This window comes from Accipiter gentilis, chromosome 14 (assembly GCF_929443795.1).
Source record: "Accipiter gentilis chromosome 14, bAccGen1.1, whole genome shotgun sequence".
Classification (NCBI taxonomy): domain Eukaryota; kingdom Metazoa; phylum Chordata; class Aves; order Accipitriformes; family Accipitridae; genus Astur; species Astur gentilis.
Genome location: NC_064893.1, coordinates 25,895,166 through 25,915,194, shown reverse-complemented (window position 1 = coordinate 25,915,194; position 20,029 = coordinate 25,895,166).

The following is a 20,029-nucleotide window of genomic DNA, read 5'->3' as shown; positions in this document are numbered from 1 at the left end:
TGGGAGAAGCTACTTTGGCTTTTCATATGGTTGAGCACATTCAAAGTCTGAATAAGTTCAAAGTTTGAGTAAGTTTAATTCATAAAAGTAGAATCATAAAACCCAGAGAGAGACAATAAGATTTTCAGGGGGAGTTGAATGAATTTCAAAATCAATGAAATCCTTTATTTAAGTTTTGCGGACTACGTAGCTCTATCCAAGATTTTTGACATAATATAGTGAACAAAATTCAAAGCATGCAGTTTAGCCCAAAGTCTGTTGTTATTACTGAATTATCATAAATCCTAAACACACTGCAAAATACTTTTTCTCTAAATTATCATAGGGTAATCATTCATCCTTTTCTATACCCATGAATGCAATTTTGCCCTGTGCTTGAAAGGTTAGCATATCTGTGACTGGATTGACCAATGTAAGATCTAACTCATTAATTACTGTTTTATGTTCCAACCTTGTTTTATATTAAGGCATTTCAAGTGCAGTTGCCTCCAGTAGCAAAGAGAAGCAAAAGCCTCTTGGGCACTGCCTAACCCCCTGTTAGGGCGTTGCAGGGTAACGCCAACTTTAAGGTACCAATGACATATTTGAAAAAGCACGTGACAAGGATTGTTTATAAATTGTTTGGATTTATTTATTTTATGTTTTATCTTTAAATTTATTCCTGACGAAAAGTACTAAATTGATATCAATCGAGACTCCTTTTTTGTATGTGTGGTATAGACAGGTGTTCACTCAATGCTACATTAAGACCACCAACCCATGTCACTTAAACTACTGAACAGCCATCAAGTAATAATGACTTCCAATTACTACTAACCTGAGCTAGAGTTGAACCAGTGACCTTGAAATACTCTGTATCCCATTAACAGTTCCCTAAGCCGTCCAGTCCCATGGTGTTTGATTGTTCTGAATACAACAAAAGACCTTTCCTTCATTTTTCTCTATTTCATTTTTTAAAACTGCTTAAAATTAGGGGTGGATAGGTATTGAAATACTCAATTTACAGTTTCTCTGTCTCTCTAATACCACATCTAGAAGAACAGCTTTCATTTTCACCGAGAATACCTCCCGCTGAAATGAAATTCTCTTTTCTCAGTCCTTGATGCCTTGTCTGTCACTGACATATTTTGCACACCTAGATCTCAAGAATCAGTAAAAGCTGCCACACTTCTGCCTTGCGTTACATTACAGCACGGTCTCAGACTCATGATGAAACCTGGGTATATCCTTTCTGTTCTGGGAGCATGTTAAGAGCCGACCCGATAATAAGAAATGAGCCATTAGATGCTGATTTCTGTTTGTGGTATACCTCTCATTATATTTTCCATATTGATTAGATAATTTTTTCCCCCGTTTTTTTATCTATGCTCAGAATCGGGTACTGCAATTTTTGATATTTTCACCAGGTGAAGTACCATGCCGGTCTGTTAGGTACCAGTACCGAGGCATCTTGTACCACAGCAAGTGCTTGCGGGGAGGGAGAGGGCAGTGGGCCACTGTGGTCAGGGCTGCGGGCTCGCCCGTTGGGGTGGCTTAGCCTCAGCTTGTGCGTTCCGATAGGTGACTCGCTAATGGCAGAAGCAAGGGCAACAATGCCTTTGTACTTGCATATTAAAAAATAAACACTTTCTGTAGCATCCACCCAGGTGTAAGGATTTGCCACTTCATTTCCACTTTTACAATCTAAAATAGGTTCAGCTGCAGCACTTTGGTGTACCTTTGTGACACCTTCTGCAAAGAAAAGGTGTCAGTTCATTATGGTTTGTAACCCACCACCTGCCTGTCTTTTATCTGCATTAAGAGATCCAGCGATATTGCTGGAAAATTTCATCCCACTTTCTTCTCTAAATTTCTGGTGCTTTGGGGCAAATTCAGTGTTTTCATTAACATTTAAGATAAATCTGGAAAGAGCACAGACATTAATGCAGATTACAGGCCAGAAATGCTAAGCAGTAACAGCTTCCTTTGATCTACTGAGATATGTCAGTTGTAAATATTTTTGCACTCCTGAAAAAATCAGCACTGTGTAGCCCTTGTCCAGATAAACGGGGAATTTAGCCATAAAAAGCCTGATAACTCCTGCTCTGCCGAGCACATATATCCTACAGTCCCTTCCCAAACCCCATGGTTTGGGTCTGATTCTGGGCTGATAAAGAAGAAACCCTGTTTTGACAGGGATGAGCAGACCGATACTCACTTCGCAGCTAAGCATGGTGGTGGTCTCTGGTATGCAGGTCTCTCTTTGAGGGACTCATTTCAGGAGAAAAAGTGTGTCCTGTAATCAAGTGTGTCCTTCCCCCCTCAAACTTTAGATTATTTTGCATAGAATGGGGACAATTTCCAGTTTTCCTGCTGAAGTTGTGCTCCTGTGCAGAGAAACCCCCTTGAGATTTATAACGCCAGAAGGAGACCTACCAGGAGCTTCCCAGGCAGGGTACGCACCTTGCAAAAGGACCTTCTGAGGGGTTTGGGTCACTCCTCCAAGAACTGTGTTTTATCCAGTGGCTCTCTACTGTGAAATGTTGAACGATTCTTTGGCAACAATCAGCATAAAAAGGAAGGCACGTGCTTTCCTTGTCCACAACCTTCCATCCCCATCTCCCCCTTTTTTAGTCAAGTGAAACTTAAGATGAAAATTGCCTTTTCTTTCTAAGTCAATTCCTGCATCTGGCTGTAAGAGCAGTTTCCAACAGGAGGGAATTAAACCTGGATCCCCCGCCTCCACCTGAGTGTTCCCACTCTTTAATCTGAGCGTGCATCAATGCTGTTATCCAGCTCTAAAAGGAAGAGCTCAGGTCCTTCTCTCCTATCCCAACGGAGGTCAGGAGATGGTTTTGGACAGTGGATCCTGAGCAGGCAGAGGGCAGGAAAAGACAGGAATATTATTTTTAAGGGCAGGATTTAAGATTCACCCGTGTCCGTATTATTTCCTTATTGGCTAGACTTCGGCTTCTGCTCTTCCGTTGTGGTACTTGTTTTGGCCCCGTTGTCAGGGCTCTTGTTCACCCCATATACTTTACAGTATGTTTAAGTGTCTAAGCAATATATGATTTTGCTAGAATAGTCTCTATTTAGACTTCAAAATTGAATCCTTTCTTTAAAAGAACTTTAAGATCTAGGCTCAATACATGGGAAATTATTCATACTGGACTTTACAGCTGGGACACGCTGCTCATGTGCAGGTCTCTGATTTACCCCTGAAGAATGAAACAACTCGTTGCAAACAGCATTTGGAAAGTGAGATGTTTCCTTCCCTGCTCCAGACTTGTCATCTTGATGGTGTTCCTAGCTACACGTAACCTTTGACTACAATTTTAATAGGTGACAGCAAGGTAGAAACAGTTTGGCCACGTCTAAATAAATATATTCTCAAAGGTAGTCAACATTCAGTCAGGTTGCTTTACCTTGGCAGTTTGTACTAGAGAAAACTATTCCTTTAAGCACAAGGGTACTTAGCTGGGGCAAAACAAAACTATAGTAAATGTATCTTCCGATGAAATTACATCGATGAGTTAGTGAGGTTTTTCCCTTTGACACACTGATGATATTAATTAGAATTGTAAACTGTATGTCAGGTTTCATCAGACCTGTCTTCCACCATCAAACAAAAATAGTCTAATGTCAAATTACTGAAGTCTCGCAGCTGCTGGAAATTCCACTTCCCATCTCCAAGTGTTTTTCTTTACCACAAAATAACAAGCAAGTCCCATGTGTTTGTATCAGTCCTGAAAGTGCTGTCTGTAAAAGTCATGTCATAACCTCAATCAATCACTCAACATTGGCCAACACTTTGGTAGATGATCCAGAAACACTACTTACTGGGATTATACTTCAGGAAATAACATATTGCTGGCTGACAGCAGCAGCAAAATACTTTGTAAGGAGGTCAGATAACCCAGAGTTACCCAAGTAGTTTCCTTCTGTAGCTGCTGGGACTGCATCTATTTGCACACCCCTAAGTATATGCCACGAAGTGCCACGTGGAAACCGGGTGGCGGAAAGAGCACTTAGTGCTATTTAGTGCCATGAATATACACAACCACTGATGGCGATCAGTTTTCAGTATTCCTTATCTTTCCCAAAGGAGCACTGGACCTCACAGCAGAGCTATAAAGACAGCAAAAAGGCTGCTGCACTGTAGAGGGGAACAGAAGCAGGGGGCATCGAGGCAGCGTGGAAGTGGGGTGCTGCCGAGCACTGTAAATAGAACAGATTTCTGCAGAGGGGGCCGAATTCTTTGTGTTGCCAAGCTAAAGTGCAGAAGTGGTCCTCGGTCAGTCTTCGACCCACCGTGAGCCTACAGGCAGTCAGCAATGTTGGTAGATGGAGAGTACTCGAAAGCAGGAAATCTGTAGCTGCTCAATGGAGTAAATTTTCTGGAACTATTTTCCCAGAAAATCTATTTTAGAGAGGACTTTAATGTGGATCTCTTAAGCCTGGGAATCAAGTAACTCGCACAGTAATCATTAACCTAAATTAGCTACTACTAATTATTTTTCTAGAACTAAATTCCTAAATGTAGGTAAGTATTTATTGATTTCTTTCACCTGCTTGTGAATACACAATACACATATTAAATTTTCTAGATACGAACATGGTTCACTAATTAATCAATCTGTTATGGAATAACCAAATGCCACTGACCATTTAGACTCATGGAGAACACAGCCTCTAGATCTTAAGCCTGTCCTTTCTTAGACTGGATATTCAAAATTTATGGATCTGCCAGTCAAGATATAATAAAATGCAGGAACATGCTTGTAAAAAGAAATGTGATATTTACTGTTCAGCCATGTAATATCTTCTACTTATACATCTCCCTTGGGGATAACTTGATGTTATTGGAAGTGTAGTTTTCTTAGACATGCTCCATTTTCCTCTTTTCGACTTCTCTTCTTCCTTTTTGTCATTTTCTCTTTCTTTTTTTATTTCTTAGATTTCTTAGGTCTCCTTTGGAAAGTGCCAGCCCCTGAAAGGAGTAGCACTGCAATAGCAGCAATGAGTAGCGTTTGAGACATAATAGTAGGCTTCTTTTAAATAATTTGCAATATCAATCTGACGAGCAGTTTAGAATGTTTAAGATCACTGAGCATTTAGACTTCAGTTACTTGTCCCAGAGCCAGTCTGAACACAGACTTCATGGACATCCACCATCACTAAATCAACATAAGCGAAGTCAGAACTTGGGCCTTTCACTGGAGTTTTCCTGCTGATTTAAGCCAGTCGGTAGGGTTCTGGCTCTGTTTCCTAGAAACTTTGGGAATTACAGATCTATTGCTAACAGGTAAGTGGCTTAAATGAGAGGTCAAGTAGCTGTATCCAAACTAGAATACGGTTCTGAATTTAAAATCCTCATAATTTGTCTCTGTTATTCTAGCATGCTGTATGTATAGGAGCCGTGAGGTCTCTGGTGTTACATCTGTCTGTATACGTAAGTCTGTCTGTATATGCACGTCGTATTCTAAACACTGCAATGCTGAAAGGATGCCAGCTTGAGGTCTTAGAGGAAGCAACGGTGTGTGTTTTGTGATTCTCAGTAAAACTAAATGTCATTTGATAATGCCTGTTGGTGAAAGAATAGAGAATACACCCCGCTACATGCCGTAACTTCAGGTCTCCTTGCTTTTATCACTTTACTTGCTTTTATGATGTGTGCAGTGAAAAAAAAATCTCTTGTGAATGAAAGCCTAGCTTTCACTGCAAGGGTTATTAAATGTGGAGAAGCAGTACAGGCCCCTCTGCTGCACATAAAAGGTGTTGCCTATGTGGTCAGCCAGCTGGGGAGCAGAAAGGGACTGCCTTCTCACCGTGAAACTAGTCTCCATAACAATTTCTATGATAGTTTGGGGAAATCCCCGTGACGGGCCAAGGAAGACGCAGTGGATCCACTCAGTCTTGAAGCTCTTCTACTCAATGCAATAAATCTGAAGGAGATGTAACCGCTCCTCCAGCATCCACAGAGGCCTACACTGTTTGCCAGATTTGTTTCATGAATTTCTCTCTTCTCGTTGCCTTAAGCACAATTACAAATACATTATGCAGTGTGAATTTTCACCCTTTTTTAGCATTCAGCGGTGCTATGAAACACACCATCCTTTCCCCTTAGTGTACTGGGTTGAAATTAGTGCATTCCCCAAATATCCTGCTGCCTGTGCCACCCCACTGTGACCCAGAGAGGGGATGCTACAACCAAATGCTTCCCCTGATGGGATTTAGTCAATCACATCCACAATATCTTCCGACCTCAGCTTTCACAGAGGTCAGGAATCCAAGTCTGCCGCTGATCCCAGGTCACCGCACAATGAGCTGCTGCCAGGCTCCGAGTGATAATAAGCTCTTGATTTTCAACTGGGGGAACGGTATGATGTACAAAACAAAGTCAGATCTATTTATCCATTGGAATGGGCATATGCTTCTCCCTCCTCCTAGAGGGGCTTCGGCTGCTCATTAGATTGCATCCTCTTAAGCGTATTTTTGGCAGAAAGGCATTGCACAACACCAGGCGTTGTGCTCCACTTTAATGCGGTGCAGAGCATGACATGGTGTATTGGCATCTCCTGCGTGAAACAGAATTTGACAGAAATTTAGAAAAAGTTGGCTTTTGGATTGAGAGGCGGTGATCAATTCTGACAGCGTCCTGCTCTGCTCAATATTATCTCTGAACTGCCTGGAACCAAATGCCAGTGTGCGGTGCATTTCTTCCCAAAGTTCAAGAGGGTAGATGTAAACACAGGCCGTAAAAGACCTGCATGTCTTGAGCTTGTAGGGGTCGTAATTCTTTCCAGCAAAGTTACCTTTCCTGTTTCTATGAATTACTCTTACATTCTTGTAAGAGATACGGTTTGAGGTATTTATGGTGCATTCAATTCTGCTATCATTGATTTACTGGACTAAACCTGCTCCAGGATATGATGTAAAGCCCCTAATTCCAAAAAACTCTTACATCTCGGCGAGAACAGCATTTTCTGCCCTGTTGCCCTCAAGCAGATGACCAATGGAGATAAACAGAGGGCACTCCACTCTCGGTTGCAATGTGCTTGGTGATGTGAAGGAATCAATCAGACAAAAGCAGATTATTAGAGTGTCTGAGAGAGATCAAACATTGCTGGCATCTTCACCCACACACGGTTGATTTACAGGCAAGCTGATAAAGTGCTGCAGCTCACTGTCAGAAGTACATGACAGCTCCTCTAGCTCTATGGATAAATTATTGCTGAAGCCCATGATAACATTTCTCCACCTAGCAACCAAACATAACAGGATGTGGCTTTTAGTACTCCGAGCCAGAATGATACAAAGAGAAAACACAGAAACTCTTCAAGCAGTGAGGTAGCGCGCTGAGAAAGAAAGGCACGAATAGATTTTCACGCACATGCACACACGCGCATTGTGTCTGTCTGTCTGTATCGGCTCTGCCGGCAAAAAATTGATTTTGTGTTAGAGCCATGTATTTGAAAATACACACGCCAAAATGCCTGTAATTGGTGCAGGCAATGACTGCAGTAGCAGGATGGCAGCGATGGTAATCACGCAAGTGTGCACGCGTGCAAACTGAAACTCAGGGCTATGGGAAGAGTCCTTGTATGGGTGTTTGTGACTGTACAGCTCGCCTATATACCCAAGGCTACACTGCACGAGTGGCTACGAACATATATGGGAAACATTAGGTGTTTCCTTTTGCTTGGAAAAGCGCCAGCAATACGAAACCAGCAAGTGAGCCAGACTTTAAATAACCCTATCTTGCTTTAAAAAAAGGCAAATCAAAATAATCCAATTATTTGGAAGACAGTGCTAAAGAAGGGTGCAGTTCAGATATTCTTTTTATTTTTATTTGGTGTCTTATAAAATAATAAGTAATATAATCTGCTAAATATTGCATCATGGCTATTAGACGTTGGGACTGCTCTCAAAAATTAAGTTGGGTTAATTAGAGCATGTACTATGTGCCTATAAAAGACTAAATCAGGCTCTGTCTCAGGAGCCAGACGTGAGTGCTTTTCAAAAACTGAGAATGTGACCCTGACAACTTAAAATCTAAAGTAGATTCAAAGTACTCACAGGTTAGAGGTTTTGCTGCCTCAGACGCCTTTAACAAATTTCTTACTTTGAAATACACTTCCTTACTTAAAAATTATTTTTTGTCTTTGTTGCTCCATCAGAAGTCAACCCACAGAAGAGTAGGGAAATTAATATGGAAATAACTGTATGAAAGAAATTATGAAACCTGTTTATCTGCAGTGTTCTGCCAAATGAACAATCAGAAAATGGGATAATATTTTTTTCTCCCTGTGGCTTTTTCAGTTACAAGAATTTAGAAAGGTGAGAGGTAAGTGAGAAATTCTGAGATGTAAAAAATGTAAGCTGATGATATCCCTTAAGTAATGCTCTGCATTATTTGTTAGTTTGTCATATTAAGGACTTGGTATTGTTTATATTAAGGATTCAGTACTGCTTATCTGCAAACTGAGATCTAAGACTAGTTTGCATTTGTACATTTCAATTGTGTTTCCTTAGTCACTGCTGTGATTGAATGTAGTCCCAGCAAGCAAGCTCGCAAGTTGGCTTAATTAACCATTTGCACTTGTTAATACTGGCACAACTGCATTATCTGCATGCACCTTTATGAAAGTATGGACCTGACTAGAATGTTTTCCGTATTAATAAGCATGTTCCTGGCTGGATTACTTGAAGTACATCTTACATTTCTGCCTACTGGAGGTTGAGTGCAAGGGTGGCATCTGTGACTGTTCATCATATTTTAAGATCTCCATCTAGTTTTACCATACGCTATGCAGACTTACAGACCCATTACAGGCTGGTTTCTGTTGGACCTCATGGGGAGGATTTAACAGTGCAACTCTTGTAAAAGCCAACAGAAATTGCATGGCTTAATCCTTGCATGCTGCATTGAAAAATTACCCATAAATATTTCACCATTATGTTTTATTATTACAGTCAAATTTGTTTTATGTACTTATTATTTAAGGGATAATAGGGCAGGTGTCCCATTTTATGAGGCAATAATCTGGTTCACGTTGGCTCCATAGTTTATCCCTACCAGTGAGCTACATTATCGCCAAGGGACATGGGGAGCTTGTCTTATTATAGCAATAATAATAATACCTTATATTTCTACAGCACCTTTCCTTTAGAATGATCTTAAAGCATTTTACAAATCCTATTTGATTTTTGACAAGTGGGGTCATCTTAAGGATTATTTCAACAATGCCAGTTCTGGAGTCAAGATAGAAACCAGACTTTAGACCAGCCATTTATCCTCTCTTGAATCTCTGAAAAAAAATTTGCTGTTTATACATCTCTTACTCAGATAGCTGGGTGTACATGTGCAGGGGATGAGGTTCCAAATACTGATGGATGTCCTTGGCTGTCGGACCATGGGCTCACATACGCTGGAAGTGGAACGTGATGCCCTTCAATGCAGATGTCTTATAAATGTCTCTTTGTAAGGAACATCAGAAACAGGTCTCTGAGGAGGGGTTGTGAGAGCTGGACTGCAGGCGTGCAGAGACAGCCCTCACATTTATTGGAATGTTGGCTTGAAACTAGATCAAAGGGGAGCGATTCCCAGCCCTTCATTAGGTAATGCTCCTCTTCCAGATGATTTCGATTACGTACCCTCAGTATGGCCGTGATGATAGTTAACGTTAGTGCCCTTTTGGTAGACACAGGTCCTGCTGACAATAGAAAAACCATTCTACTTAGTTCCGTACAGCTTAGTTGTGCACTAGTTTGGGTTTCTATTCGTATATTAGCTATATTCAAGTGTCTAGAGTCTATTAGCTATATTCAAGCTTGGCCTGGGCTGCTGTTATTTTTCCTGAATACCAGTGACTGGGTATAAAATTGAAGTTCCCTCACAGCCAGAAGTGTCAATGTGTGCCCATTCCCAGCTCCCTTTTGTGAGCCGGTGCCACATGGAGTCTTGGTTAGTCTCCGAATAATGTTATCTAGCATATATGCCTTGCATGCCCAGCCCCTCAGCTAACATTGTGTGCCACAGTGACAAACTATCGCATCACTCGGTATTTCAAGCCCCCAGATGACTTCAGAGCTTGTGATTCCAGCATTTCCTCTCAGTTACAGCCTGCCCTAGGGAAAAGAGTTGCCAAATTGAGATTAGGCTTGCATTTTATTAAAAGGAAAAAGAGGATTTTCCTACAAATATCGTGTGGTTTTTGCTTTTTCTGCTGCTTCTCTCTCTTACATTTTTTTCTTCCTTTTGTTTTCTTCAGCTGTGAATTCAGAAAGGCAAAAAACTTGTACGTTTTGCTGTAACATGAGTCTCTAATACTTTCCAGTAATACAAGCGGTTTACTTCTACTTGCAAGTTGAAGGCAGTTCTGATGAAGTTATATATTCTTTGATTAAATAAGATATATAAGGCTGAGTTTGCTCTTTTAACATCTAACAGTCACAAGGGCATTAGCTACTCAGAGGCGGTGTTACTCATTCCTCCCTTATCCAGAATCCCAGGCTGACCTAAAAAACTTTCCCAACTAATGCCTCACTGAAATTGCCAGATTTCCACATTAAGTTAGAATTTTACAATTTGAATTTTCCTCACAGGAAAAAAAAAAAAAAAATCTTTAAAGAAATTTTCCGGTTTTGCTTACTTGCATCTTGCATGATTCAGCGTTCTCAAAATATACTATTTTATTTAGTGTTGGAGGAAAAAAAGGATTAATTTCTGCCATCTTCATAGAGAATTAGTTGACCAACCAGATTTTGAAAATATTAGCGCACAACTGTGCCAGTAGTTGCTTAAAAGGATTTTTATTAGCCCCTACCTGTGGTTTTGAGTGCCTAAACACCTCAAAATGTTTCATTTCATTATACTTCAGCATACTTTGTGGCTAAGGGATAATGCTTTCATTAGATCTATCACCCATTCACAAAATATAGCTCTGTGCGACATTTACATCAGTAAAACAAATCATACTGTGCCTCAACTTTCCCCCATTAGTAACTGAATGGATGTCTTGCCTCACCCAGGCAACAGGATATGTCAAAAGTTCATTGGATTTACGGATAACAAATCACTAGCTATCTTTCAAGCATTGTACAAATTATCAAACATTATTTTATGCCACCGAGTGAGCTGACTGGGCCATGATTCAGGCGTGTGCTGAAGCACCTTGTTGACTGCAGCATCTAAATATCTAAAATGAGTATTTAGAATGAGAGACATGCTTTCCTTCTTCCCTGGACCAATGTGTAGGAGATTACTTCCTAATCTCATACCTCAAGAAGTATCAAAGTTTATCCAGGAGTTCAGCATCTAGTATTTTGAGTACCTGGATCTACCTTTCCTCTTTCCATTTGTTCCTTTTTTTTTTTTATTTATTTGCTTGCTTATTACAAAATTTCAGGTTTTCAGAACTTCAAGAAAGTTGATATTGCAAGAGAAAAAAATGTTGCATATATCTCATTATGTTATAATGTTAACATTTCTACTATTTCCTAATGACACCACTATAAACATTGGAATGAAAAGATCTATGACAAAAGTGGAGCCTAGAGACATTTAATGTGAATGCGTTTCTGGGGTAGCTCAGGATTTGTTTTGGGAATGCATAGAAGATTATAGAAAATTGGTTCAATTATGCCCTCAATTACAATGTGTAAAGTCATTGTACCCTGCAACTGATGGCAGAATTGGGACCAAACAGTGTATATTGAGAAATATGATGTAGCTTTTATGTTGATTTCATATTTTCTGCTCGTGTATCGTGTTCTACGTTACTGTCTGTTATTTACGCGAGACTTATCCTTTGTTATCCGATTGTTATTTTTTTAAATAATAACCCGGGCAGAGCCTGGAGGGCATGTCTCATGAACATCCCCATTACAATGCTTTATTGACTGGTGAAGATCCCATTCCTAAAGGAAACAACGGTGTGTTTTTCACGCCACGTTCAAGTCCAGGTGTTCAAACTCTGTTGAAACCACTATTGCACAGAAACAGGAGAATTATTAAAGCAACTGAACTGTGTCCTCAGGAAACAGCCACAGTGCAGGCAGTGATGTACAAGTACTTCTTGCACAACCCTGGCCCCATCGATGATATCCCTTAACCTCCTCAGCTGGAGCAGTCACCTCCGAATGAGCCAGTCTTTTTAGTCTCCAGAAACCATTCTAATCCAGCTGCCAGCAAAGGTGCCAGTAATCACTTTGCTGGTTTTGTAGGGTGGTTTTCTGCTTTGTCAGACACCACTGAGCAACTGTTATTAATACTCACAGAAATTTCGTCCGTGTTAGGAGACTACCTACAGTGAAGACTGATAGGCACTTGACAAATGCTGAGGGTTTTGTCACTGCTTATATCACGGGACTCCCAGCACTCCCAGGAATTAGGAGGTTTTTCTAATTCAGTATCTATGGCTAGAGTCAACCAATCCCCAACAGACAAAGCATGCTAGAACGCGTATAAAATACGAAACAAATACTGTAGTTCATATTTGCAAAGAACATCGTGAGCATAAATCCTGACTTGTAAAGCCAAAGGAAGATGTCAGAACAGTTAACAAATGTTGCTTGTCTACTATGTTGATTGGCTCTAAGAATACATGGATCTGTGGTTTTCAGTTAGGCTTGCGTGATTTAGCTGATCATATATAACAAAATCTGCCAAGATCTTCTTTGTACCCCATAAATGAGCTCCCAAAATGTATAGCATATAATTGCCTCCTGGTTTTTTTTTAAATGAAAGCCTCTAGCAGCTGGGAGATTCTACAGTTCTCTGAGTATTCAGACAATTGAAATGCGATAAAAAAGAATCCTTTTCTGTAGCATCAGGTTTTTTTGAGGCTGTGGATATTAGGACTTAGATGTGTGATGCTTGTGTGATCAGCAATACAATTCTATATTCATGAGAAAGTAAAATATGAAGTATAGTGTAAAGTAGCTGTTGCATTTGTGCTTTATCTTGAAACAGTAATTGAATAGCTGTTAAGTGCTCAATCCTGAAGGGGGAAAAAAAAAAAACCTGTATGGTTCTTTGGCATTCTTTTATGCTACAAGAGTTCACCCATCCATCCTAATTTATGAAATGCCTTCATATTTTGGCCTTCCAAAATTCGACCAAATACATTTCAGATGCAATGTCTTTATTATCTTGTGCTTTATCAGGGGAGAGGAAGAGGGCACTGAATTTCCATGAATTCTCATTGTTGTTATCTCTCTGAATATGCAGCCCAGACAAAGAACCCTTTGAATGTAAAGTAAGAGGAGTGCTAATGCTCAGCTATAGCTTGATGCTGAACTCTTACAAGCATGAAAATCCTTCTCACATTTCAGTGCGTGCAGCATCTCTGGCTGCTAATATACAATAAAAGAAGGCACGGTGAAGCCCTAGCACCATGGAAAGTTTTTAGTAGTCTGTTGAAGGTGCCATTCATCACATTATTGAGTGCATTTGTGATCTGATCAGCTTCTTCAACTCCCATTAAAATGGAAAATAAGGGCTGCATAGGTTCAGTACCTTTTATGTCACCAGCAGCTTGCAAAACTTGTCTCCTAAAAGTGCCTGACCTCAAATGGAGGGGACGCTCTGCGTGGGCTAATTTGTCCATTGCAAATTTATTGGCTATTTTGTTCTTGGTACTTGAGCTACTTCAGCACCAGCTCAGATGCCGCTCCGCTATACTGCTCTCCTGGACGTAGACAAAACTAAAACCTGGTGCTTTTCCACCAGGACCTCTATCCCAACACACTTTTGTTGCCCGCGGTATTTCACAGGAAATGCAAACAGCCTGCCTCCGCTCGGAGTTCAGCAATAGCCAAGTGCCTGGCAAAAATATTGACAGAAAACAAAAGCTCCCTGTAGTTACAGAGGGTCTCGTAGATCTTAGGTTAGATCTGTGGCCTTCCAAACCGCTGAAGGCTGAGAGAATTGTGGAATTTGGCTCAGCTGGGCTGCCTCCTTCCTGCACCAAAATTTCAACACAAACATAAAATGAAAATTTCTTTCTTCAAACATACTTAATTGCTTTCAAGTTTTGGCACTTCAGTTACTATTGGATTTCGAGGGCGTCCCATGGTAATGATTAGAACTAAGCAAATACCTCAAAATATTTTCCATGAAAACTCCCTTGAATAAAACATTGAATAGCCTTCAGCTGTGTTCACACCCCTTTCATATTTGCTTTCTCTGAATATTCCAGTGACTGATTTATGGGCAGAAATGTTAACTGAAGCAGCAATTTTTAAGGGAATGTTGCATAACATTTATGGAAAGCAGATTTTAAATATGGATATAGTAACTAAATGCAGTCTAATGGGAGCAAAAAATAATACCATGTGATTTGAGTCCACTCAGTCTAAGTAACCCATGTCAGTGTCCAAAAGTGCAGAGACCACTAACAGAATAAGCCTCTGTCCACCATAAAGACCAAAAATTAGGACCAGATACAGACAAAACGTAGGAAGTCCTTAATGAGTTTTGAAAAATGCCTGAGCAGTGTATGTGTCCAGCTCCTGTTGACAAAATACCTTCATAAGTCTGGCCATAACTCAAAATAAATGTTGGATATTGAATACCTTTGAAAAATGTGCAAGTAATTCAAAGTTAATTGCGAACAGGAGAAGAGACTGAGCTCATTGACTTAGTTGTTTACTATGAATAAGTTGATTGGCCTTACTAATGATACAGGATTCTCGGCTGCTTCTTGAAGACGTCATTGTCAAAGAGAAAATATTTGCATATTGCTCTTCAACATCATTAGTTTTGTTTTGGAAGGTGAGTCATTAAGACCTACATTATAGAAAGTGTACAAATATTGCATGTCTGATTTGCATCAGTGACTAATATGTGGATAAACCAGGTGAGATCACACAAAGATGACCAGTCCTCGGATGTGCAAGGATGCATATACGCAACTCACGTTATCAATTGCGTTTAAAAAAAAAGCTGATCGCAGTTTTAAAATATGGTCTTAAAACTCTCAATTTTTGCATATGAAGCTCTTACCCATTCTGTAGCATGTTCCAGAGAGAGATAGCTTTGCTGGTACAGGGAACCTTAGACAGATCTGCATTATTCCCTTATGAGTGCAAAAATATCTTCATGCAATATCTGAAAAAACTCATTTAAATGCTCTGTGAATACAGCCCTTCCCAAAGGCCAAGATGTATTCATGTATTTTGGATGATCTTCAGCTAGAAAACTGTGCGGCTAATGCACCCATCTTACCACGTGAAAGATTTAAACAAAAAACAAAAAAAAAAAAACAAAAAAAAAAAGGAGAGAGAGATGCTGAAAAAGCCAGCCTACAGCCTCTAACCTAGATTCCTGCTTTTAAATAAAGATGGTCTGAGTATGTTCTTATTACCCAATTCCAACAACAGCTAAGGTTCGTTCTTTAAAAAATGAAGAGCCAGAGAATTTTCTTAGGGACACTTACACTATATTGTATCTTTTTCACCTTTCTGGTAAAATCTCTTAAAAATATCAGAATCAAACAGCAATTTCAAGGATGGAGAGTACTTTGGTTTCTTTTTCTATGAGAATGAATGGAAGGATTTCAAAGGGTAGAAATTATGAGCTTATATTATAGGTGCTTTACCCAAGAACCAACAAAGTTCAAACTCAGAGTAGATATCAGGTTATTAAAGATATTCTAACAGCTACCGTGTCTTAGGCAGGATGCGTAAGTGCACACACTTTGGTTTCCCTTTTTTTCCTAAAAATTAATTTGCTTACCCTACTGCCATCACATGCTAAATTGTCGTGTCTTTCTTTTATTAATAAGAAAGCTATTTTCTGAGCTTCTTAAACTTTTCTAAATTTTCTTACGACAAATGCTGTTCATTTCATTTCTTATCCTGAGACTGATAACAGGGTTTCTGTAAAAATGAACATTCATGATCAAAGAGCAACTCTGTTTCATAAACAAATTACAACAACTGGGCATGCTTTGAAATAGCTTAACCTAATTAAGCTCAAACACTTTCACAAAAGCTAAAAAAAAAAAAAAAATGGGTGTAATAGGAGCTCCATTCAGGTTCAGCTGACTTCATATTTTTAGTTTGTTTGGCGTTTTTTTCCTTTTAGAGCTTTGCATAAACAAAACATTTTGACAGTGTTGCCTTCCTGGGAAAAATGTTGGTGGTGCTGAAAATTCAAATTTCCAAATGCAATGCAGTTCGAATTGCTCATTTTTACAGTTCCTGTAATTCACGTGAAATGTGCGTGCCAAATGCAGATCTAATTGGCACATGACTATTTCACAACTGTGTAGCGCATGTGTGCGTACAAGTAAGTGTAACCGAGTTGGTGCCCATCGTGTGCTGGCATGCCCGTAACCCTGTGTGTGTATCTGAAATGCAACTGCACGTATTCTTCTTACCAAACTCATTTACAAAGGAAGGGTTTGGTTTTGAGGACTAAAATGGAAATCCCCATGGTGTCATCTGATGCCACTGTCTTAAACTGCGTTGTGTGTCAAGCATCTTCGAGAGTGGTACACGTTACTCCAGGCACGGGATGTCTTCATCGTTGCCAGTGCATGTGTTAGTTCCTTATGGAAAGATAAGGCTGAGATTATCAGACACTCAGATTTTGGTATCTCATTTATGATCTCACTTTCTACTTCCATTTTAAAAGTGTTATGCAAAAGTTTTCCCAAGTATTTATAGATTATAAAATACCAAGTTACAAGGATTGATCATCTCCTTAAATCTGATTCTAGGGTGATTTACAATAATATTACACCTGAATCCCTTACTTACTCAAGTCAGTTGTTTTAAAGGAACGGAAACACCTGTGGATGGTAAAATGGCACAGAAAAACAATCTCTTTATTGAAACATCAATTATCTTAAAATTAGAATGAATAAATCTTTTGTAATCTATATAGAATTGTGTGTTTCCCTCATCACCATAAAAACTGAATGCTTTCTAGCAGAGCTTTAAACATCATGTTTATTATGTTATGTGTTATCTAGTCTTTTCTTCCGTAGTGAATGATTTTCTCTTTTTTTATAAGCTTTTAATTTTATTGATTTTTAATTTCATAATGAAAACAATTTGCTGTTTGCCTAGCTGTAGAATTTCCATAAGGAGATAGTGATTTTCTGAATGCTCTTCACTTTTTTATGTCTGTTCTGCACTCAAATATCAAAATACAAGCTGTGATTGGTGTGTGGATAAATGTCTGGATGAGTAACTCTACTATATTGTGTACCTATTGGGAATATTTGTGGAAAAAGAATTTCAAACTCATTCTTATCTACTCCTAGTATTCCTGCATAACTGTTAACACTAGATTTTGTTCTTTGCATATCCATGCTTGTAAAAGTTTACTGTACTGATGATTACTGAAAGCCTTAAGTGAAACAAATTTATGTATATATTTCAACAAATATTTGTGTTCTCCAATACTCTATTTTTTCAACATTTATCATTTCTTTTCCACTTTGTGAGAAGAAAATATTCAGTAAAATTTATTTTAATAATTGGAAAGTATTAGAAGTGCTAAGCCAAATTACCTGTAATTATATAACCTTCTGATTCTGACTGTGTTTAACAGATTAAATGTTCTGTCTTTACAACTTTCAAGGTTAAGTGCTCATAATGGGACATGCTGGTGAGTAGGTCATATAATCCACAGCAAGTGGTACTCAGCAAACCAAATGGAAGATAGTTATTAAAATCTATAACATACAACTTTAATCTAACACTCAAATTATAAGGGAACTACTTGGAAAGAGCTAAAGGCTATTTGCAGGTTCAATATATTCACTCTCCTCTCAACAGTGATCAAAGTTTGGAACTTCACATGTCTTGGACTGGTGTAAGAGCTAATTTGGAGAGGCTGCAAAAAATACTGTTATATCCCCAAGCTACAGCAGTTTCATAATTGGAGTCTTACACCTGTGAATGAGCGAGCAGCTGCTTGCATTGCACAGCTCTCAATAGGTTTACGTCATTGCATTTGTAAGGGTTAAAAGTCAGTGAAATGAATCTGAACACTACGACAAATTACACTTCTATTTTCTACATAAAGTTTTCTAACTGTAGTTGTTCTTTTTTAATTGGTGAATATTACTTTAAAATGAGACACAAGATTGAGAGTCTTTTTTGCAGGGATATTTCAGTCATTGTCAAGCCCTCCCAATAAGTTCATGCCTGCCTTTGTTCCACATATTATTATCTTTTTATCTTGAATTTTCTTGTGCTTACTGATATTTTCTTTTCCTAATCTATCCTGAAAGCCATGTAAAGTCTTTAAAGTTAGGTCCAAAACCTATTTAGCCTTGGGGTGACACATTAAAAAACAAGGCGGTTTTCTTTTTTTCCAAAAAGGCCACCTTTGTATGTGTAATGATTTCACTGAAACAATTGTAGTGAAAGCCCTCTATCAAAACAACCGCACCACCTTTGCATTGCTGTTTTTCCTCTGTCGGTCCTTGAAATGACCTTGGTTTAATTACCTGCATCTCAATGAGTGAATCTACATAGAAAGTGAAGGTTAATTAATGAAGGATCGTTTCTTACTTTAAACCCATCAGGCAGTGGCTGACAAGCAAGTCTGGTCCGTGCAGTATTATCCTATATCTCATTAGAAATGGTCAGATTGATGTGCTAGCTCTGGTCTAGAAAAAGGACCAGGACAGTTTGTTAATGAAGAGAAGTGATGGTACTCTTGCAAAAAATTCGAAAGCCTGTGTAGGAGTCCATTATCACTAAGGTTGTTGAACTTCAACTTTGTCCACTGACTTCTTAATTTCAAGAGTTTAATTTACTCCTTTTAAACTTACCAAACTTCAAAGTTTTCCACCCAAAAGTAACTGTAGTTTTTCTACCTGCATGAATCTGGCTAAAACTGGCAAGGTAATTAGATCTACTCTCGTATATTTGTGTAGCTGTCACAAAATCCGCTCAGGTGGCATCATTTTACATCTGGTGGCTACAAGAATTCATACTCTTGACCTGTACTTCTAGATCTCCGAGGGAATCCTTGCCCAGGAGTGCATCGCTATGTTTTAGAGCTCGATGCCGCTCCGTTAGCATTCCTCGTGGTGTCCAGCAAACCATCTGCAGACATGGCTGAACCAGCCTTCCCGTTAGGATGTGCCTCCTCATACACTCACGAAAGCTATTTTACAGCTCTATAAAGGAGAAAAGTAATGAAGCAAACTGAGGAGGGTCTTACTGTCATGCTGTCATCCCTGTAGGTAAATCAGTGATTAAATAATGGTTACTTTCAGCTACAGCACATTGAGCAATGTGCCACAGGACCAGGCCTCCTAATCTTGGAATCTACTGCTCTTGTCTCAAGCAAACCACACATTCTTACCGTGAAAGTTTCAACTTTGCTCATGAGAGGGTTTAGGGATTTCCTCAAAAAAAAAAAAAAAAAAAAAAAAAAAAAAAATTTGTTGTGGAGATGAAAATGAGGTGAAGCTTGGAGTTGCGCTAAGACTTGAACACCGACATCCTTACTGTGGAGCAGCCCGTGGGTGTAAAATAGCGACAAAGAGCACTGAAGGCCAAAACAAAAATCCAGAAAATAAGAATTGAAGGAAGACAGTTTCTCGAAGCAGCTGAAACCAAAGTTCAGAAGTTTTACCGAGAGCCTTAAAAGCCCTCTGTAGTTATGCTCGTAAAGAGACAGACATACACTGCACATAAATCTTTTATTTCCACTCACTCATGTTGCCGGCATAAAGTAACATGTTCATGATTTTAGAGAAACACTTGCAGTTTGTTTATTTCAAAGACCATGGTGGAGAACGTATTTTTAAGACAATAAACAGTGTCTTACTTCTGGCTGTTGCTTAGTATGACGGAGGTAATTTGGTCCTATGTCACTTGGAACTTTTCAAAACATAAAGTGAGACTCAGTTTACACAGAAAGTCTTTTAATAGACGTTTGCAGACAGATGGATTACACCCGCAGTGATTAATTGCACTCTTTACACATTGGATTGCAAAGCTCAAACCAGAACCTATTTCAGCATAGGACCTTACCTTCAAAAGGCAATACCCCACTCGAATAAAGAGCATG